This window comes from Bufo bufo, chromosome 1, assembly GCF_905171765.1.
Source record: "Bufo bufo chromosome 1, aBufBuf1.1, whole genome shotgun sequence".
Lineage (NCBI taxonomy): Eukaryota > Metazoa > Chordata > Amphibia > Anura > Bufonidae > Bufo > Bufo bufo.
The window spans coordinates 213,554,490-213,578,738 of record NC_053389.1 but is presented as its reverse complement, the minus strand read 5'-3'; positions in this window follow the sequence as shown (position 1 = coordinate 213,578,738).

Here is a 24,249-nt window from a genome sequence, read left to right as displayed (position 1 = left end):
TTGCAGCCTAGATGCGCAAAGGTGCCCAAATTCCTTTTAGGAGGGCATTTTTAGACATTTGGATACCAGACTTCTTCTCACGCTTTGGGGCCCCTAGAATGCCAGGGCAGTATAAATACCCCACATGTGACCCCATTTTGGAAAGAAGACACCCCAAGGTATTCAATGAGGGGCATGGCGAGTTCATAGAAATTTTTTTTTTTTGGCACAAGTTAGCGGAAATTGATATTTTTTATTTTTTTCTCACAAAGTCTCCCGTTCCGCTAACTTGGGACAAAAATTTCAATCTTTCATGGACTCAATATGCCCCTCACGGAATACCTGGGGGTGTCTTCTTTCCGAAATGGGGTCACATGTGGGGTATTTATACTGCCCTGGCATTCTAGGGGCCCTAAAGCGTGAGAAGAAGTCTGGAATATAAATGTCTAAAAAATTTTACGCATTTGGATTCCGTGAGGGGTATGGTGAGTTCATGTCAGATTTAATTTTTTGTCACAAGTTAGTGGAATATGAGACTTTGTAAGAAAAAAAAATAATAATTCCGATAACTTGGGCCAAAAAAATGTCTGAATGGAGCCTTACAGGGGGGTGATCAATGACAGGGGGGTTGATCAATGACAGGGGGGTTGATCAATGACAGGGGGGTTGATCAATGACAGGGGGGTTGATCAATGACAGGGGGGGTGATCAATGACAGGGGGGTTGATCAATGACAGGGGGGGTGATCAATGACAGGGGGGGTGATCAATGACAGGGGGGGTGATCAATGACAGGGGGGGTGATCAATGACAGGGGGGGTGATCAGGGAGTCTATATGGGGTGATAACCACAGTCATTTATCACGCCCGTGTAAGGCTTCGTTCAGACGTCCGGATGCGTTTTGCGGATCCGATCCATCTATCAGTGGATCCGTAAAAATCATGCGGACGTCTGAATGGAGCTTTACAGGGGGGTGATCAATGACAGGGGGGTAATCAATGACAGGGGGGTGATCAGGGAGTCTATATGGGGTGATCACCACAGTCATTGATCATGCCCCTGTAAGGCTTCATTCAGACGTCCGGATGCGTTTTGCGGATCCGATCCATCTATCAGTGGATCCGTAAAAATCATGCGGACGTCTGAATGGAGCTTTACAGGGGGGAATCAATGACAGGGGGGTGATCAGGGAGTCTATATGGGGTGATCACCACAGTCATTGATCACGCCCCTGTAAGGCTTCATTCAGACGTCCGGATGCGTTTTGCGGATCCGATCCATCTATCAGTGGATCCGTAAAAATCATGCGGACGTCTGAATGGAGCTTTACAGGGGGGTGATCAATGACAGGGGGGTAATCAATGACAGGGGGGTGATCAGGGAGTCTATATGGGGTGATCACCACAGTCATTGATCATGCCCCTGTAAGGCTTCATTCAGACGTCCGGATGCGTTTTGCGGATCCGATCCATCTATCAGTGGATCCGTAAAAATCATGCGGACGTCTGAATGGAGCTTTACAGGGGGGTAATCAATGACAGGGGGGTGATCAGGGAGTCTATATGGGGTGATAACCACAGTCATTGATCATGCCCCTGTAAGGCTTCATTCAGACATCCGGATGCGTTTTGCGGATCCGATCCATCTATCAGTGGATCCGTAAAAATCATGCGGACATCTGAATGGAGCTTTACAGGGGGGTGATCAGGGAGTCTATATGGGGTGATAACCACAGTCATTGATCATGCCCCTGTAAGGCTTCATTCAGACGTCCGGATGCGTTTTGCGGATCCGATCCATCTATCAGTGGATCCGTAAAAATCATGCGGACGTCTGAATGGAGCTTTACAGGGGGGTAATCAATGACAGGGGGGTGATCAGGGAGTCTATATGGGGTGATAACCACAGTCATTGATCATGCCCCTGTAAGGCTTCATTCAGACGTCCGGATGCGTTTTGCGGATCCGATCCATCTATCAGTGGATCCGTAAAAATCATGCGGACATCTGAATGGAGCTTTACAGGGGGGTGATCAATGACAGGGGGGTAATCAATGACAGGGGGGTGATCAGGGAGTCTATATGGGGTGATCAGGGGTGATTAGGGGTGATCAGGGGCTAATAAGGGGTTAATAAGTGACGGGGGGGGGGTGTAGTGTAGTGTAGTGGTGCTTGGTGGGACTTTACTGAGCTACCTGTGTCCTCTGGTGGTCGATCCAAACAAAGGGGACCACCAGAGGACCAGGTAGCAGGTATATTAGACGCTGTTATCAAAACAGCGTCTAATATACCTGTTAGGGGTTAAAAAAAACACATCTCCAGCCTGCCAGCGAACGATCGCCGCTGGCAGGCTGGAGATCAACTCTCTTACCTTCCGTTCCTGTGAGCGCGCGCGCCTGTGTGCGCGCGTTCACAGGAAATCTCGCGTCTCGCGAGAGGACGCGCCGGCGCGTCCAGGAGGAATGAATCAACCACCTCCAGGACGCGTCTGTGCGTACAGCGGTCCGGAGGTGGTTAGGGAAAATTTTCCTAGAACAAACACCTGGCCTAAAATAAACGGGAATTATAAATGCGGCAGCAAAAAATGTATCTGCTGTCGACACATGCTTATCTCAAAAGAGGTTACATCTATGGCCAATAATAAAAAACATATGCTAAAACAATATATAAACTGTAAAACAGATCATGTAGTATATGCTATAACATGCAAAATATGCAACCTACAGTATGTGGGTTGTACCACTAATGAACTGAAGGTGCGTATAAGAAAACATTTGAGTGATGTCCCTCATTTTATGTCTCGCAATGTCTCAGCGGCAACAAGACATTTTGCCACTGTTCACAAGGGCGATATCTCTGCGTTTTCTGTACAGGGATTGGAGGTGGTCTCCACACCTGTCAGAGGAGGCGATCGCAAACAGAAGCTTTTGAGTAGGGAAACGTATTGGATGTTTATTTTAGATACTTGCATACCGAAGGGTTTGAATAGAAAACATGATTTAACCTTGCAGTATATGTAGTGCACCAATATATATATGTTTTTTTGAATGTGAAAGTCTGTGAAGTACTGCGTCCCCACCCACGTGTCCCTGGGAGGATTTTCCAATCCAGGAACACCTGGGTCTGGGACACAGTCTCCAATTAATCAGAGAAGGAGGAGTAATCCATTTGTGTGGTATATAAAGCATTTTGGTTTTAGTACACCTTTGTATTGTCTTGAAGAAGGGCTCAATACCACAGCCCGAAACGCGTCACAATCTTTCTGTGTCTCTCCATGTGACATTTTATACCACAAGCCGAATAAAGAAAACTTTTTATATGCTGAAGCTGGAATTAACTTTTCTTTTTGCTCTTGGACTTATCAAGTGTGGCTAGGTTCAAGCCACTCCTTTCCGTGCTTCATGCAGGTGACTAGAGGTGAGAGCTGCTAAAATCCTTTCACTTACTATATTTCTCTTGTTGGACTGAAATATGCGCCCCTATACGCTTTCACCAGAAATAACTGCAACAGTGCAGTGCGTATATATTTTTCTTTTTTTACTGCTATACACCCCTATATGCTTTCACCAGAAATAACTGGAACAGTGCAGTGCGTACATATTTTTCTTTTTGGACTGAAATAGGCCCCTATACGCTTTCACTATAAATAACTGCATCAGTGCAATGCGTACATATTTTTCTTATTTTAATGAAATATGCCCCTATACGCTTTCACCAGAAATAACTGCAACAGTGCAGTGCATATATATATTTCTTTTTTTACTGTAATATGCCCTTATATGCTTTCACCAGAAATAACTGCAGCATTGCAGTGCGTATTTATCTTTCTATTTTTTACTGAAATACGCCCCTATACGCTTTAAACAGAAATAACTGCAACAGTGCAGTGCGTATATATTTTTATTGTTGTACTGAAATACGCCCCTATACGCTTTCAACAGAAATAACTGCAGAAGTGAAATGCATATATACTTGTCTTGTCGTACTGAATTAGATACTAAGCTATAAGCCACTAAAGGCTTTTCAACATAATGCTTGCAGTCCAATAACAAAACGCTGGAATGACAGAACAGTCTAATGACTATTTGGATCCCCAAATAATAGTTCCCTGAACTTGTAAATCACTTTCCTACACTGTTTAAATGGAGAACACTCCTCCCCCTGAATTGCCAGGCCTCCCGACTAGGAGCCAATGAGGCACGACCATAGAGATTGCCACGCCTATTCCTGTCATTCATCATATGCTTACGGCATCGGGGATGTAAAAGTTATCGTGATCTCCGCTTCATTGGGTTTCCGTAAGTCTTAGGGGACATGAAGTCTATTCAGATGTATGCCATGTATGTATATCAGAGATGACAGTCATATGCACACCTCCGCAGTGCTGTACTGAGTCATCTCGCATGGCTGGATAGACATCGAAGTATACAATACTGTGATCCCCAATCACTCAGCCATAATAGCTATAGTATGTTATATAGTAAGGCACTACATGTTATATGAAAATATAGAAATCAAGAGCTAACAAAAATATTGTGCAGGCTGTATATAGTTGGAATTATACAGCCTGCACTACAAAGGTATGCATCCCAGGACAGAGGGCCTAATACTCATCCCTATTAACAATAAGTAGTTAAGATATACAGAATAACAAAAGAGAAGGCAGAGTGTATCCATATTATTCAATGAAACATACAAATGAAATAGAGTCGTTCAGACCCTTAGGGCTCTTTCACACTTGCGTTGTCCGGATCCGTCGTGTACTCCATTTGCCAGAAGTGCCCGCCGGATCCGTAACACCGAAAGTGAACTGAAAGCATTTGAAGACTGATCCGTCTTCAAAATGCGTTCAGTGTTACTATGGCAGCCAGGATGCTATTAAAGTCCTGGTTGCCATAGTAGTAGTGGGGAGCAGTATACTTACCGTCCGTGCGGCTCCCGGGGCGCTCCAGAATGACGTCAGAGCGTCCCATGCGCATGGATGACGTGATCCATGCGATCACTTCATTCATGCGCGTGGGGCGCCCTGACGTCACTCTGAAGCGCCCCGGGAGCCACACGGACGGTAAGTATACTGCTCCCCCGCTCCCCACTACACTTTACCATGGCAAACAGGACTTTAGCATCCTGGCAGCCATAGTAACCATTCAGAAAAAGCTAAACGTCGGATCCGTTAATGCGCCAAAGCGACATTTAGCTTAAGGCCGGATCCGGATTAATGCCTTTAAATGGGCATTAATTCCGGATCCGGCCTTGCGGCAAGTGTTCAGGATTTTTGGCCGGAGCAAAAACGAAACATGCTGCGGTATTTTCTCCGGCCAAAAAACGTTCCGGTCCTGAACTGAAGACATCCTGATGCATCCTGAATGGATTTCTCTCCATTCAGAATGCATTGGGATAATCCTGATCAGGATTTTTCCGGCATAGAGCCCCGATGACGGAACTCTTTGCCGGAAAAGAACAACGCAAGTGTGAAAGAGCCCTTAGGTTTTATTGTGTCCAGAGTAAATATCCATTGGGCCTCCTTTTTCAGGAGTAGAGTGTCAATGTCGCCTCCTCTAGGTGGCAGTTTCACATGTTCCACACCTTGGAACATCACACAATTCCTCATCGTAGGGTGGTGAACCGCAACATGCTGTGCAATAGGGGTATCACCTTGATTTTTAATAGGTGTTCCCCTATGCGTCTTCTAAACTCATTTTTAGTTTTCCCCAAATATTGCAATCCACACATGCACGTTGCCAAATATACCACTCCCACTGTTCTGAGGTTGATAAAGGTCTTAATATCAAAACTGCGTCCTGTGACAGAACTTGTGAATTGTCCCTCTCTCTTAATGGCATTGCAGGCCCGACAGCTCCCACATTTATATGTGCCATTAGGCTTTCTTGAGGCCAGCCAGGTCTCACTCGTCGGGGAACTAAATGCAGTATGGACCAACTTGTCCCTTAGATTACCACCACGGCGATATGTGATCCGAGGGTATTCCCCCGTCAGGTCCCCCACATCTGGGTCAGACCTCAAGATGTCCCAGTGTTCTGCCAGAAGTGCCCGAATCTCTTTATGTACTGTATCATCGGTCCCTATTACACGCACCTGGACATCATCCGATGTCCTATTCTTTGGATGTAGATGGCTTTCCCTTTCACATGCCGGCCAGGTAGAGGTTGGCGAAAGTCGGGGCACAGGGACTGCCCATCGCCACCCCCCTGAGCTGGTGGTAAATGGCACGATCAAATATGAAGATGTTCCGATTAGGATAAAGTTCAGGAGTGTGACCACCAGTTCATTATGTTTCCTCAGGTGAGACCCCCTTTCTGTTAGTAACACCTGTACAGGGCCTCGACATCTAGGCTGGAAAGGAGGGTATCATTTCCCATTGGATATCATTGAGCCTCCTTAAGACATCCATTGAATCCCTCACATTGGAGGGAAAGCTGGTGACAAAGGGCCTCAGAATCTTTTCCACATAGATGCTAATTCTTTCAGTTAAGCCGCCTACCCCTGACGCCTACCCCTGACACTATCGGCCTTCCTTTAAGGGGAGTTGTGCCCTTATGTATTTTGGGTAAACTGTAGAAGGCCGGTAGTGTCGGGTGCCCAGTTAGCAGATAGGCAGATTCATTGTCACTTATGAGGTTACGTCTCTTTGCCCCATTTATGATTTCAATTAATTCCCTTCTGAACATCTCAAGGGGGTTATGATCCAATCTGGTATAACATGTCCTGTCATCTAGAATTCTTCTGCACATACCCACATAGCTTGCAACATCCAGTATCATGACGTTGCCACACTTATCCGAGGGCTTGATTACTATTTGTGAATCCCTCTGTAATGAGTCCAGAGCTATCTGCTCCTGCTCAGTCATGTTGTGTGGGTATGGATTATGGACATATAGTGATCTGATTTTATCCGTAACAGTAAGAAATACATCAAGAGTAGAGAAATCTGTCACCGGGGGATATTTTTTAGACGGCAATTTTAAGTCTGTAAAGGGACCCTCCCCTAACCCTTTTTGTTTCTCACCAAGGAGATCAGCTAGCATCTTGACCTCTTGAAGTTCCCCCTCGTCAATGTCAAGTTTTGCGCATTGCTCCCTATCATGTGTGCGGAAGAACTTTTTCCTGATAAATAAATTGATGTCTTTAACCCATGTAAATGGATTAAATTTACAATCTGGAACAAATGACAGTCCCTTGCTAAGGACTCCCATCTCGGCCCTACTGAGGACTCGCTTTGAAAGATTAATGATCTGTGATGCGTCACTAGATTCAGTTTTGACTAGTTTCCTCTCCTGTTTCTGAGTGAGTACTCTACTGTCTGTCCGGGGGTTCCTATTGTCTGTGAGATGGTCCCTAACAAACCTCCCCGATTTCCTCTCTCACTGTTGCCACGTCCACAACCATGACCTCTGCCACCACCTCTTCCTCTGTCTCTTCCTTTTAAAGCTTTTAGCCTCAGCATTTTGAAGTAAATCCACTTTGAAAATATACATTTCAGGCCCATCTAACTGACATTCCGCTGGTTCTGATATCTCGTTCATGCGGCGTAACTACTCTCACAATATCTGTAAGCTGCCGTACATACACCAGAGGAGAACAGAGAGTAATTATGGTGCATGCACAAGATTTTAAGACCTGGCGGGATATCATGGGATATCAATCACCGTGAGAGGGACAAGCTTGCAGTGGTGACTACATAACTTAAGTAGTTACATATGGAAGGGTACCTATTCAAAGTGAATTTACTTCAAAATGCTGAGGCTGAGAGCTTTAAAAGACACATCAATGATTTTGCTTTGATGTCACCTACAGCCCCGTATCATTAGTTGCACATTGAATATGAGATAACGGGTTCCTTACAATATGATAACTCAAACTGAAATTTTTTATTTAGACTTTTGACTCTGTGGAAGATCAAACAATATTTTATGTAACATGTGACTTTTATTAAGACCTTTATTTGTATTAGGCCATGTTATAGAGCTACACGATACTGCATGTTGTACTATGGCACCCATAGACTGCTATGTGCTACAGTCAGGGGCGCTGCTAGGGTATCAAAAGATCTGGGGCCCAAGCTCCAATGCATGTTGACCAATTATCTAAGTCTACCAACCGACCCCAACTCCCCCCCACCACCGCAAACACTAGCACTGAAGACATTTTACTGTACTTGCTATACAGCTATACCTCTCACATCCAGTGCCTCCCAGGTGACGTTTCCTCTCATGTAGATCTTCTCTGTCATCATCTTCTCCATTTGGTCCGGACAACTTCTCTCAGCACCTCGTCTCTGCAGAGTGTGACACATGGACATCTTAGGTTCTTCACTTTTCTGTACCCCCAAATACTATTCTGAAGAAAAATGAGTGCCATACAGATAATCTTCCCCATAGTAATAGTGCTCCTGATAGTCCCACCAATAATAATTCCCTTCCAGAATGCCCTCAATAGTAATACTGCTCCCTACAGTGCCCCCAACAGTGATAGTGCTCCCCAAGAGTGCCTCCATTAGTAGAAGATCCCTCCAGTATTAATAATGCCCTTACAGAGCCCCCCAGTAGAAATAAGGCCCCCTATTGCTCCCCCAGTGGTAATATAGCCATCTACAGAACCCTCAGTAGTAAAAAGGCCCCCACAGTGCTCTTAGTAGAAATAATGTGGATATATAAGTTCCTCCTACAGAGCCCCCAGTAGTAATAAGAATGCCTATTGTCCCCTGGATTTAAAATGCCTCCACAGTGCCCCCATATTTATATCACCCCCTACTGTTATAATGCTCACCCTGAAGCGCACCAGTATTTATAATGCCCCCTGCAGTGCCCCATGTAGCTATAGTCCTCTGTTAAGTGTCCTCAGAAATTATAATTCCTCAGCCCCTCCACCATACAGTCCCATGTAAATAACATTATTTGCCTCCCTCCATCATAGAGTCCCATGTAAATACCATCACACCACCTCTCCAGCACCCTCCAATATTCCGTCCCACATAAATAGCATCACCCCCTTCCGAGCCGCCTTCAACATACAGCCCAATGTAAATAACATTACCCCTCAACATTCAGTCCCGTGTAAATAACATCACCCTGCCCCAGCAACCTCCAACATGCATTCCCATGTAAATAACATCACCCCCTTAATTTTCAGTCCCATGTAAATAACTTCCCTCCCTTCAGCCCTAACATACAGTCCCAGTTAAATAACCACAACTCCCAGCATTGCTCTGCCTCTCCCTTCACTTACCTCTCCTCATGTAGCAGACCTCACCAGAGCTTCTTCCAGTGGCGTTGCGTGGGGGGTGCGGTGGGTGCGGGCCGCAATGGGTGACACCAGTCTGATGGGGTGTTACCCGCCGGCCGACGGAGTTCTCCTTATTCATTAGCAAGCACGTCGGTCCGGCCGTCATGTGGAGAAGGGGGTGTGACTACCTGGTGAGTAGCGCCGCGGCGGCTGCACTGCAGGAGCAGCCAGCAGGCCCAGGACTCGAGTCTGGAGCTAATGGATTGGGTGGTGAGTGACAGCAGTGACTCACTCACACAGCAAGCCAGAGCTGCCACTGCCGTGCCTGAGGGAGGAGGAGGTGTGGTAAGTAGCGCAGAGAACGCATATTGACTTTATATTTAGATTTACTTTAATACCCCATTATAGTATTTATTATATTTAGGGGGGGCGGGGGGTTGGGGCCTCCAGGTCCAGCCAGGGTAAAGCTTGAACAGAAGGTGGAAATGCACTTTAATGCTCCATGACTCATGGAGCATTAAAGTGCATTTCCTGGAAATGCCGCAAACTACATAATGGAGGGCAGTGGGGGGCATATTACTTAAAGGGGTTCTCCACTTTGTTTTAACTGATGATCTATCCTCTGGATAGATCATCAGCATCTGATCGGCGGGGGTCCGACACCCGGGACCCCCGCCGATCAGCAGTTTGAGAAGGCAGCAGCGCCGCTGGCCCAGGGTACGTCACGACTAGTATCATCTGGCCTGGGCGCGTCTAAGCTCCATTCAAGTAAACAGAGCTTAGCCCCGCCCACGCTAGTTGATACTAGTCGTGACGTCACTGGGCCAGCGGTAAACAGTGAGAAGGCCACGGCGCTGCTGGAGCACGGCTGCCTTCTCAAACAGCTGATTGGCGGGTATCCCGCGTGTCGGACCCCCGCTGATCAGATGCTGATGATCTATCCAGAGGATAGATTATCAGTTAAAACAAAGTGCAGAACCCCTTTAATGTGGGGCAGTGTGGGGGGGCATATTACTTAATGTGGGGCAGTGTAGGGGGGCATATTAATGTGGAGCAGTGTAGGGGGGCATATTACTTAATGTGGGGCAGTGTAGGGGGCAGTATTACTAATTATGGCTTTCTAGAAGGGAATTACTATTGGTGGGACTATGAGGAGCACTATTACTATGGGGGGCACTATTATTTCTTCATGATAGTATTTGGGGGTATTGGGGATCACAGCGAGCTGCAGGATAACACTGTGGGGGCTCCAGGTTGGGGGATGATGATAGAAAAGTGAGGACACTAAGATGTCCGTGTGTCACACTCTGCAGAGACGAGACGCGGCTGAAAGAAGTGTCTGGACCAAATGGAGAAGATGATGACAGAGAAGATCTACATCAGAGGAGACGTCACCTGGAGGCCCTGGATGTGAGAGGTACATGCTGCTGTATTGTATAGTGTATTTATGTATGTGTACCATGTATATGGTGTATTTATGGGTATGTGTGTTGGATATATATGGTGTACGTGTCATGACGCCCCGTGTCCGCCATTGAGTAGGGAACCTGTTCTAAAAATTTTTTATCCAACCCCCCCCCCCCCGTTGTCTCTCTGCCTGCTAGCACCCCCAACCCCCCAAAAAAAATCCCCTTCCCCCTTGTTGGCAATCTGTCTGCTTAGCCCCCCCATCCCCCACGTCAGCGGTTTGTTTACTATCCAAACCCTCCCCTTCCCCCGAGTTATCGCTTGGGTCGGTCGGCAGGCTCAGTGAAGGACGTGAAGGGATGTCAGCAGCGCGGCAGCGGCAGGGCGGAGCTTGATGGACGTCCCCTACGTGACTCGTCCCAGGGGGGGTGAAACCATTTTCTACCACACCGGGTGACACCAGCCCTAGCAACGCCACTGGCTTCTTCCCAGGACTTCTCTTCACTACTGAGCTGTCTTCTCCTGCACTGGTCACATGATGGTGACATCATCGCAGGTCCTTTTCATCTGCTGCATTTAGAACTGATCACATGACCTGTGATGTCACCACAGGTCATTCAGCTCTTTCAGGGTATTAGATCCTGCGGACAGCAATACAGTTGTATCTATCTGGCAGGCAGGACATTCGGGGCCTGGGACAAAATATCAGGGGCGCAGGCCCCCAATGTTTTAACCTAGCAATGCTCCTGGCTACAGTTGTACCTCTACGCCATTGCTGCACCTCCAAGTTCGATTTTATGCAGAGAGGCATACACAGGTTTTCATCATTTCATACTGTAAATGTGTAGAAAATGTGTGAGAACTAAATAGCATGCAGCATTATTACTTCAAATGGAAAAATCATGCTATGCGAATGCACAAAATGGCAGTAGTTTCTCTGGCCCGGTAAAATGAGATTTATGGGACTGTGTGTTCATACTATTTTATAGTTCATATCAAAGAGTGGGAGCACAATAAACAATTGAAATAGAGAAGCAATATGCAAAATAATAATATTAAATTATTTAGACCTAAATGTCTATTGCTATTTTATGTGGTAAAGTTTTGTCAACAAAGACACAAAAGCATTTTGATTAGAGATGAGTGACGTTTTCAAAACTTCGATTCGGACGCTTTGCCAAATTTTCCACAAAAAATTAGATTCGATCCGAATTAATTAGTGACGAAGCCTGTTAGAAATCCGCTATTTCCTGGCTACAGGGAGCCTGTATATCAGTGTACTGTACATCACTGTGCGTTGCAGAAACATGCATAGCTAGTCCACTGTGGTACTAAAACATTTACTATACGTCAGTATGATAGGCAGGTAACAGGCGTCACTCTTAAAATCATTTCACACTTCGCTTATTTGGTCAGTTACGAGGCCAAAACTGACCAAAAAACTGAAGTATGAAGTCAGCCAATTGTACAGGTCAATGTTAGCGCCAGGTAAAAAAGGACTTAAAGGGATTCTGTCACCAAATTTAACCCTATTAAGCTAGCTGATATTAGCGATGTGCTAATGTCAGCTAAACCTAACTATCCTATTCATACTTTTATCTATGCCCACGTTACGCCAAAAATCAAACTTTTATAATATGCTAATTAGACTCTAGGAGCAGGGGGGGCGTTGTTCCTGCTCCTAGAGGCTCCGTTCTCCCACCTTTGTCGCCTCCCTCCAAGTCCTGATTGACAGGGCCAGGCAACGCTCGCATCTGTCTGCCAGCCCTGTGCTCTGGTGAAATCTCGCGCTGAATGCTGCCAGATTCCTCACCGCGCCTGCGCCAAATGCTGAATGAGATTTCACCTAGAGCACAGGGCTGGCTCCTTGGTGGTGCACCCCTGCCTAGTGATATATAGCTTTGTGTGAAAAGATTCAGTAAAACATTTTAATCAATCCACTTATATTCCTGCTCATTCTGGGCTTTGAAGTCAAGGAGTCGGTCCTATCAGTGATAGACAGCTTTCCCTCTGTGACTGTGCTCATACAGATAGCGGTCAATCACTGATAGGACTGCTTCCTTGACTTAAAACCACACGATGAGCAGTAATTTAAATAAATGAATCACAAGTCTAAGCCCTATAATATATAACCTCGCTCCCCGGCACCCGCGTTGCTTCTGATGCTCGCACAGTCGCCGCTGCATCTCCCCGCCACATGGATAAAACTTAGCCAATAGCAGGCCGCGACTGGAACAAGCCTCCCTAGCATCATGGGTGATATATACAGTAGCATTACAGAGCAGAACGGCTTGTCTCTGATACAATGACCGGCCTTTGTGGGTCCTATCTGCCATTATACCGCATCAGTACTCTGCGATTGGGCTGTAAGTCCTTTTCTGCTGTCAATCATGTTTGTATTGATCATGGCAACTAAGGGGTTAATCTGTGAGGATGGAAGCTAGCTGTTTTATGAAGTAACTTAACTCGACATTTTTTGTCATTTACTTGCTCAGGTCTGAAACATTTATTACGCTAATCAAACATCAAAAAATTACCATCCAGGGTAATTATTGAGAATTGAATTTCATTTTAAGCCATTCTGATGCCTAGCAACTACGTAATAACTGTGTATTTAGCCAACAGCTTTCAGGTTCTTAGACGAGCTTGTTATCATTAGAAGAAACAAACAGCCATACCCCCAGCAAACCTAGAATCTCAGTGGGGAAAGACTGAGCTTCTCTGGGGACCACCAGCTTTCCGTTGGATAACAATCAATTTACAAATGAGTTTTTAATTACTCCTTGCAGTAATTAGTATTTCACAGTTTTACTCTGGCATCTTCCCAAAACACCACGGGGAAAGGGATATATTTTAAGTAAGGTAGAAGTGCACAGTGATGCAGTGTGAAGACATTACTTTGCTAAGCTAAAATGCAAATGAAAACTGACAAATTAGTGTAACAAACGCTTACACAATATTATCTAGTATTAAATATGTGTTCAATTATAATCAGAGAACACTGGCCTTCTTTGATTCTGAAAAGATAAATATCAACTTCATGTTTTTCCCCAATGGCAGAGCTTTTAGATTTCTTCGAGGAGAAGTCTCTAGTTGCTGGTGCCCCAACATCGTCATCCTGCTGCGACCCCCAATACTGGGCCCATTGTGTTTCCCAGTGTCCACAGACACTATACTGCAGAAACAACAGTGACATACAGACAGTCTCCCCATAGTAATAATGCTTTCAGACAGCCCGCAATAGTACTAGTGCCCCTACAGTACTCTTAATAGCATTTACCTATTAGTAATGCCTTCCATATTGTGCTCAATAATAATGCCCCTGCAGGTCCCTTAATATTAATTATGCACCCATATGGCACATATGGTAGAAATAAGGCCCTCTATCGTTCCCCCAGTAGTAATAAGACCCCTCTATAAAGCATCCCTATAGAGCCCACACTAGTAATAAAGCTCCCTGTTGTGTCCCCCTAGGTATAATGCCCCCTGTAGTAGCCTCAGAATATATAATGGTCCCCTCTGTATTATTAGTAGATATACATCCCCCTGTATAGTATTTATAATACTCTCTCTACCCCTGTAGTGAACCCAGTACTGGCAGCATTAGCATACATACATTACAAAAATAAAATGCTCACATTGTGTACTGCTCTACCATCGCCATCTCTGTCCTGAGTTTTGCTGTGTCGGCGAAGGTGGTAGTGAACACATCCCTGTGCCTCCCTGCGCCGAGGTCAGGGTGATGCCATCGCCACTTCCTGCCTCATAGGCTTCAGGCCTAGTGACCTGAGGCCTATAAGGCTGAATGGTGCCCAAAAAGTGAACCTGTTGCCTGGTGTCCCTTGCATCCGAGGTGCATCCAATCCGCTGTTGCCACAGTCTGGCGGACAGCATGGCACCCCCTGTTATAGCTGACACCCAGGGGGGACTGTTTCCCCACCCCCGCCTCCTCCTTGGCACTCCACTGCTAGAATGAATATAAAAAAAAAATTATGCTATGCATCCAATATATTCCTGAACTTAGCCCATCCGCTGCCATTCCCCAGTAGTGATACATAAACATCGGCCGGGGCGATTCGCGAACGCGCGTTCTCGATCAAATGTTTGATCACTTTAATGGCAGGCGAACCTGAAAACCCTTCAGGTCATATTTGCAGCCAGCAAACACTTAGTAGAAGTACACAGATAGTCCCACAACATGGACAGAGATATAACAGAGGGGGATCATTGGCAAAAATTCAAACAAAAAATATGTATTTTAATCAGGGGCCATTTTTATGCGTCTTATCAGTTTGATGAATACATAGTCCATAAAAAAATGCATACGTTAACGTACATTTTTTTTTCTAACATGGAACTGTATGGTGAACGGACGCCACAGTCTGAGGCATCTGTTAATGCATACATTTTTGGTATGAATTAAATGGATGGCAAAAATAGGATGTGAACCCAGCCCTAGTGTCAGAAAAAAGCACCAGTACACAGCGGAGCAGCGTCGCGGAGAGGCGAGGCCGCCATGTACTGACAGAGCGCTACCTGGTCCTGGTGGTCAGGGATGAGGACTGTGCTTCCCAAGGATCATTTTCTACTGGGAAATACAGGGCACAGTATAATACACTAGAATCTATAGAATATAAAGATATTAACCCTACATCTGAATAATAATACAATTAGGTGGTCATTTATCATGGCGTATTTCTGACACAGATTGTGGAGCAAAGGTCCTTAGCACCCCAAACTGCATATTTTTCCCGCTCATGCCAGGTCTAAAAAAGGATGGCGTGGGCAAGGAAAGGGATAAAGTTATGGCTATCCAGTTATTGGATACTAATGCCATACATTGACTGCATAACACCTCTGAACAGTGATCGGATAACACTGCCATACCGTGCCCGGATAAAAGGGTATAAGAGGGCACAGTACAGGGAATGACTAGGGGCACTGCACAGGGTGTGGTAAGAGGGAACAATGCAGGGTATAAGAGGGCACAGTACAGGGTGAGGGGCACAGTACTGGGTGGGGGGCACAGTCACATGACCCTGTGACATTAGAAGGTCCTTATGATAAACGCGGTTTATACGCCACCATAATGAGAGGCAGAGGAGTGAGACAGGGGTGTGATTATGTGGCTAGAGATAAAAAATGTAACTGTCGGCCAGTATAGGCCCCAAAAATTAGGCAATAGGCATTCACCTGACAGCAAAGAACTTTGGATTCTGTGGCTAGAGATACATTAGGCGGTCACAGGATAAATATGTAACTGTCGGCCAGTATAGGCCCCAAACATTTGGCATTCACCTGACATAAAAGTCCTTTTATGCCGCTCTATATATATAAGGCAAGGACCATTCTTTGTTCTGGGTGGTGGCGGATATGTGTCGGCTGGCATGAGGAAATTCAATAACACATGGTCATCACAGGTGTTGAATTCCTTTGAGATCCATGCCACATTCATTTTTAAAAATGTGAGGTAGTCCACACTGTCGTGAGCTAGGCGAGTGCGCTTAATGGTCACAATCCCCCCTGCTGCGCTAAACGTCCTTTCGGACAGGACACTCGACGAGGGGCAAGCCAACAGTTCCATGGCAAATTGGCCACAGGTTAAGCCTGCACACCCAATAGTCCAGGGGTTCCTCGCTTCTCATCGGCCGTTAAACTGATGTAGTCAGACACCTGTGGGTCTAGGCATTCCCTGAGGCTGGATCTGGAGGGCGGCTGTCGATTGGGTTGGCTGCAAGAATGATCTAATATCCGAAGTGACCAACACATCTTCAAACCGCCCTCTTTTTGCAGGATTCGTATTCGCACCTGTTTCGCTGTGGGTGGAAATTCCTCTGCCAGTGCCCACAAGAGCAGAATGCAGCAACTCTCGCAGCAAGGCCAGAAATGCTGCATTCCGACAGCCCTTTGTGGTGCTGCTAACATGTCCCCCATTTTGTGTTTGTACTGGGGGTCTAAGTACATTGCCACGCAGTACAGGTCCTTGACCTTTATGCTTTTATACGGGGGTCCCTCTTCAAACACTGGAGCATGAAAGCCCCCATTTGCACTAAATTGGAACTGGACTCCAGGGTATTTGGCAACGAATTTCTGCACACCACTTTACCAACTGTCAAATTGAGCAGGGTTAGCCACTGATCGGCCTGTAACCGCAGAGCTGAAAGGAGTGCAGGACCGGTGTGGCTCTTGGCTTCCAGGCACAATAGCCGCAGCACAGCATGTTAAAGTCTCACCTGGCACGTCGAATAGGTTCTGGGGAGCTTGGGGGGTGCAGCAGAAGAGGTGGTAGCAGTGGAAAAGGAGAAGTCAGCCGAGGAGGAGACGGAGGATGGAGTAGAAGGAGGAGGAGAAGAAGAGGCAGTTCTGCATGCAATCCGTGGCGGTAACACCAAACCACACAGGTGCCACGGATTACATGCTTGATGGCCAACCAGAGGGCAGTAGTTATGTACCTTCCCTGCCCATGTTTGCTAGACCACGTGTCTGTGGTCAGATGTATCTTGTCACAGACAATGTGTGCCAGAGATATATTAACTTGCCGCTGAAAGTGGCCATATAGCTCTGGGATGCCCTTCTGGGAGAAATATTTCCTTCCGGGCACCTTCCATTGCAGTGTGCCAATGGCCACAAATTTTCTAAAGGCCTCCGAGTCCACCAATTTATATTGCAGTAGTTGGCTGGCAAGCAGTTCCAGCAAGCCAGCGGTCAGCCGTTAGTCAAGAGGATTATCTGGCATCATAATTTTTTTACTCTTGAACATTTGGGCCAAGGAAGCCTGCCTTGTACCAGATCAATGCTACGATGGCATGGTGGAAGGTGTAGTGGAGGACAAATGGGAGGAGAGAGGAGAAGAGTCAGGATGTGAAGCACCAGGAGTGTGGCTTTGTGGGTTCTGACGGCGTTGCTCCCACTGGCCTCGGTAATGGGAGGCCAGGTGCTTTCTTAAGGCGGTCATCCCTAGGTGAGTGTTGGGCTTACCACGACTTATGCGTAGACAGCACAGACTGCAGATGGCAACACTATTATCAGCAGCTGAAACATTAAAAAAAGCCCACACTGTGAAGCCATGAGCTGGCATCCTGTGAGCGCAAGATGTGACCGCGCATGGTGGATGGCTCGTTCCAGATACATTTGCAGTCCGCTTTTTGCCTCTTGTGCACTGCGAGTTCTGCCTGCTTCTCCTACCTATCTACTGCTCCGTCTCTCCCTCTGAACACCACTCCTCTTCCTATCTTGTGGGCACCCACGTGTCGTCCATCGAAACGTCATCATCATCACCTTCACCACCACTGACATTAGAGATCTCGGAGTAGGCAGCAACAGCGGGTACCACCCTCCTTGGGTTGATCTGTGTACTATCGTCAGACCGCTGGGTGGCGGCCATTGCTACCTCCTCTTCCTCATCCGATGCCAAGAATGGCTGTGCATCGGTAAGGTCTGGGAATGGATGGAAAAATTATGGTGGTGGTGGTGGTGTCTTTGGGGGTGCACGCAGCAGAGAGTGAGGAGGGTGCAGAAGCGGAAGGCTGAGTGAACCACTCAACCAACTCTGCTGCGCCCTTTGAAGTTATCGCACATGCCTTCTCCAACTTCCCACTTAGGCTCCGGCCTGGTGCACCTGCCCAACCTCTACCATCCCTGCGGAATGGTCTGCGGAATGGTCATTTTCTAAATAACCCTCTGCCTAAGTCCGTAGAGAAGAGCAGTATTTGTGGAAGAAGGTATATCGCAGCCCTCAATCAGTATTTGGTGGAAAAAGGTATATAGCAATAGCCCACCTCAATCAGTATTTTGTGGAAGAAGGTATATGGCTCCACTCAATCAGTATTTGGCTGAAACAGGTATATGGCACCCTTCAATCAGTATTTGGCGGAAACAGGTATATAGCACCCCTTAATCTGTATTTTGTGGAAACAGGTGTATCGCACCCGTCAATCAGTATTTGGTGGAAGAAGGTATAAAGCAATAGCACCCCTCAATCAGTATTTTGTGGAAGAAGGTATATAGCACCCCTCAATCAGTATTTTGTGGAAGCAGATTTATCGTAGCCCTCAATCAGTATTTGGTGGAAGAAGGTATATAGCAATAGCACCCCTCTTTGTTGAATAGATTAGGCAGTGGCTCAGGGACACACAACAGAGGGTTGTAGTCAATGGAGTATATTCAGATCACGGTCTTGTTACCAGTGGGGTACCTCAGGGATCTATTCTGGGACCCATATTGTTTAATATCTTTTTAAGCAAAATTGCAGAAGGCCTCAATGGTAAGGTGTGTCTTTTGCTGATGACACAAATATTTGTAACAGGGTTGATGTTCCTGGAGGGATACACCAAATGGAAAAGGATTTAGGAAAACTAGAGGAATGGTCAAAAATCTGGTAACTAAAATTTAATGTTGATAAGTGCAAGATAATGCACCTGGGGCGTTAAAACCCAAGAGCAGAATATAAAATCAGTGATACAGTCCTAACCTCAGTATCTGAGGAAAGGGATCTAGCGGTTATTATTTCAGAAGACTTAAAGGTAGGCAGACAATGTCATAGATCAGCAGGAAATGCTAGCAGAATGCTTGGGTGTACACTGCGTGCAGAATTATTAGGCAAATGAGTATTTTGACCACATCATCCTCTTTATGCATGTTGTCTTACTCCAAGCTGTATAGGCTCGAAAGCCTACTACCAATTAAGCATATTAGGTGATGTGCATCTCTGTAATGAGAAGGGGTGTGGTCTAATGACATCAACACCCTATATTAGGTGTGCATAATTATTAGGCAACTTCCTTTCCTTTGGCAAAATGGGTCAAAAGAAGGACTTGACAGGCTCAGAAAAGTCAAAAATAGTGAGATATCTTGCAGAGGGATGCAGCACTCTTAAAATTGCAAAGCTTCTGAAGCGTGATCATCGAACAATCAAGCGTTTCATTCAAAATAGTCAACAGGGTCGCAAGAAGCGTGTGGAAAAACCAAGGCGCAAAATAACTGCCCATGAACTAAGAAAAGTCAAGCGTGCAGCTGCCAAGATGCCACTTGCCACCAGTTTAGCAATATTTCAGAGCTGCAACATCACTGGAGTGCCCAAAAGCACAAGGTGTGCAATACTCAGAGACATGGCCAAGGTAAGAAAGGCTGAAAGACGACCACCACTGAACAAGACACACAAGCTGAAACGTCAAGACTGGGCAAAGAAATATCTCAAGACTGATTTTTCTAAGGTTTTATGGACTGATGAAATGAGAGTGAGTCTTGATGGGCCAGATGGATGGGCCCGTGGCTGGATTGGTAAAGGGCAGAGAGCTCCAGTCCGACTCAGACGCCAGCAAGGTGGAGGTGGAGTACTGGTTTGGGCTGGTATCATCAAAGATGAGCTTGTGGGGCCTTTTCGGGTTGAGGATGGAGTCAAGCTCAACTCCCAGTCCTACTGCCAGTTTCTGGAAGACACCTTCTTCAAGCAGTGGTACAAGAAGAAGTCTGCATCCTTCAAGAAAAACATGATTTTCATGCAGGACAATGCTCCATCACACGCGTCCAAGTACTCCACAGCGTGGCTGGCAAGAAAGGGTATAAAAGAAGAAAATCTAATGACATGGCTTCCTTGTTCACCTGATCTGAACCCCATTGAGAACCTGTGGTCCATCATCAAATGTGAGATTTACAAGGAGGGAAAACAGTACACCTCTCTGAACAGTGTCTGGGAGGCTGTGGTTGCTGCTGCACGCAATGTTGATGGTGAACAGATCAAAACACTGACAGAATCCATGGATGGCAGGCTTTTGAGTGTCCTTGCAAAGAAAGGTGGCTATATTGGTAACTGATTTGTTTTTGTTTTGTTTTTGAATGTCAGAAATGTATATTTGTGAATGTTGAGATGTTATATTGGTTTCACTGGTAAAAATAAATAATTGAAATGGGTATATATTTGTTTTTTGTTAAGTTGCCTAATAATTATGCACAGTAATAGTCACCTGCACACACAGATATCCCCCTAAAATAGCTAAAACTAAAAACAAACTAAAAACTACTTCCAAAAATATTCAGCTTTGATATTAATGAGTTTTTTGGGTTCATTGAGAACATGGTTGTTGTTCAATAATAAAATGAATCCTCAAAAATACAACTTGCCTAATAATTCTGCACTCCCTGTATAGGGAGAGGCATTAACAGTAGAAAGAGGGAGGTGTTCATGCCGTTCTACAGAGCACTAGTGAGACCTCATTTGGAGTATTGTGCGCAGTACTGGAGACCATATCTCCAGAAGGATAGGGAGGCAAATTAGCTCTTAAAAAGCTCTGCCTCTAATGCCACCAGATGTAAGTCAGCTATACTATAAGTCAATGTTCAGCTCTTAAAATAATCCTTGAGACATGACTTGGATATTAAATAAGAAGTTCCAGCAGAAAGATACCCCCTAAAATTACAATTTTAATGATATGCCTTTAAAAAGGTCCCATATGGGCCTACTATAAAGACAACAGAAAATTACATACAGACTACTTAACTGATGACACTTATCCAGCAATTATGAGAATTACCTGGGGTGGGGGGGGGGGAGACTCTATCCCTATAGCCACCCCTATCCTAAAACCTCAGACCAGGGGAGACCCCTGATGGTGGAGACCCCCTGTCCACGTACCTAGACTAATCTCCCTATTATGTCCCTACAGGGATAGGGAGTAATGCTAGAATATCCCAGGTATGAGGTAAGGATAGTGGCACAAAAATTCACTAAATAATGCTGGATATCAATAACACAGTACAAACACATAACAAGAAAAATCAGGGTTGATAGAGTGATCAAGCACCTGAATTACAGAAAGTTTAAATATCATAGATAGTCAGGGTTAACAATATAGTCAGAGAACCCCTGAGTTAACCTCGATGCGTTTCCCCCTAGTCAATGCTGTGGGATCATCAGGAGGTAAAGATAGTGAAGACACTGTCGGTCTATGCAGTACTCATATAACAAAATATTTGTTGGGACAAAGCCAGATAAATACATATATAAATACAAAGATCGCTCTACAGATAATTAATACAGGGGGGGAGGGGGGATATGTCATTTTAGGGCCACTCCACAAAGCAGCATGGCCTTATACCAGACCAGCCACCAATCATGGATGTCTTGTGCGGTTAGGAGCTGTGGTCCAGATCCGGGAGGCCAGAAAGAGGTATATTCCCCGTCCTGTTGAACAAAATAATCATATGGCCAAATCAACGAAATTTCCAACACATGTGGACTAGACTGTACTTAAAGTCAGCATGGTATACTGCACACTTACGGTTAGAAGATAAAGTATGCCCAAATTAGATATGATGAATCAAGTAGCATTCTGACCGTCCTGTCAAATAAGGGTCCCAATGAACCCACGCTATAATTAAAGGACAGGGATAACATAAGTGCTTATACAAGACTGTATCCCTCTAATCAGCGGTTTAAGCAAACACAACTTACGTCCTGCAGGCCTCCCTCCGTTCTGAGCTCCCCCTGGTAGGCAATCTGTTAACCCACTGCAGGTGCTTTTAAACCACTCATAATTTGCGCCGCTTACATCATTAGTTAGTCACACATGCTCCGGGCTGCATCACTTCAGGGTATTGGAACGCAAATGCGTTCCAAAGGACAGTTTCCGGTGGCACCACACTACTATTATTCCAAGGCTTCCTCTCTTCCTGCCGTTGGAACGCACGTGCGTTCCAACAGATCAGTTCCGGTCCCTCAGGGAGAGCGAAGAGCCTCCATCTCCCGATTCTGTAACCGGATGTAAGTGCTCCCAATTCCGCTCCCTGGAACGCACATGCGCTCCACAGGACAACTTCCGGTCCGGCTCCGACTCATGTGTTGAGATCTTTAGCCGAAGTACATCCTCACTTCCGGTCCCCTGGTACGCAAATGCGCTCCATCAGATAACGTTTAGATCCGGAGGATAAGTATAGTTATGCACATATATCCGATATAAAGGACAGCCTCCCCCAAATTCGGATTTTTGCATTCCAGATCATGTAACATAGTAACATAGTAACATAGTACATAAGGCCGAAAAAAGACATTTGTCCATCCAGTTCGGCCTGTTATCCTGCAAGTTGATCCAGAGGAAGGCAAAAAAACCCTGTGAGGTAGAAGCCAATTTTCCTCACTTTAGGGGATTAAAAATTCCTTCCCGACTCCAATCAGGCAATCAGACTAACTCCCTGGATCAACGACCCCTCTCTAGTAGCTATAGCCTGTAATATTATTACACTCCAGAAATACATCCAGGCCCCTCTTGAATTCCTTTATTGTACTCACCATCACCACCTCCTCAGGCAGAGAGTTCCATAGTCTCACTGCTCTTACCGTAAAGAACCCTTTTCTATGTTTGTGTACAAACCTTCTTTCCTCCAGGCGCAGAGGATGTCCCCTCGTCACAGTTACAGTCCTGGGGATAAATAGATGATGGGATAGATCTCTGTACTGACCCCTGATATATTTATACATAGTAATTAGATCTCCCCTCGTCTTTTTTCTAACGTGAATAACCCTAATTTTGATAATCTTTCAGGGTACTGTAGTTGCCCCATTCCAGTTATTACTTTAGTTGCCCTCCTCTGGACCCTCTCCAGCTCTGCTATGTCTGCCTTGTTCACTGGAGCCCAGAACTGTACACAGTACTCCATGTGTGGTCTGACTAATGATTTGTAAAGTAGTAGGAATATGTTCTCATCACGGGCATCTATGCCCCTTTTGATGCACCCCATTATTTTATTGACCTTGGCAGCAGCTGCCTGACACTGGTTTTTACTGCTGTTTATTAAAATTCCTAGATCCTTTTCCATGTCAGTATTACCGAGTGTTTTACCATTTAGTATGTACAGGTGACTTGCATTATTTCTTCCCATGTGCATAACCTTACATTTGTCAGTGTTAAACCTCATCTGCCACTTATCTGCCCAAGCCTCCAATCTATCCAGATCCCTCTGTAGTAGTATACTGTCCTCTTCAGTGTTAATTACTTTACACAGTTTAGTGTCATCTGCGAAAATTTATATTTTACTATGCAAGCCTTCTACAAGATCATTAATAAATATATTGAAGAGAATAGGGCCCAATACTGACCCCTGAGGTACTCCACTAGTGACAGTGACCCAATCTGAGTATGTACCGTTAATAACCACCCTCTGTTTTCTATCATTGAGCCAGTTACTTACCCACTTACAGACGTTTTCTCCCAGTCCGAGCATTCTCATTCATATAAGCATCCCTTATTCCTAGATACCAGCCCCCAGCCATATGTACATCCTATGATAAATAACCATACATATATGAGATGGTACATAGGCTGAGAAGATATATGCTCTATTAGAATATTATTAGGCTCGGGTCAATGTGAATTCTAGTATGCAGTGATAAAATAGTACAAATTATGGGATCTAATATACGGCAGTAGAGTGAAATAAATACATTACTCCTACAGTGAGGTCACAGCTATCCCTAAGTCCAAATATGTAATTTTCAAAATTTCAACATACGACCCATAGTCCGTGTTCGTTTTCCAGACAGTGACATAGATCAAATCACTTCCGTCTGTTTCGATATACCAATAATTTTCATGCTTTACGCATGAGGACAATCTTCAAGGCACTGTAA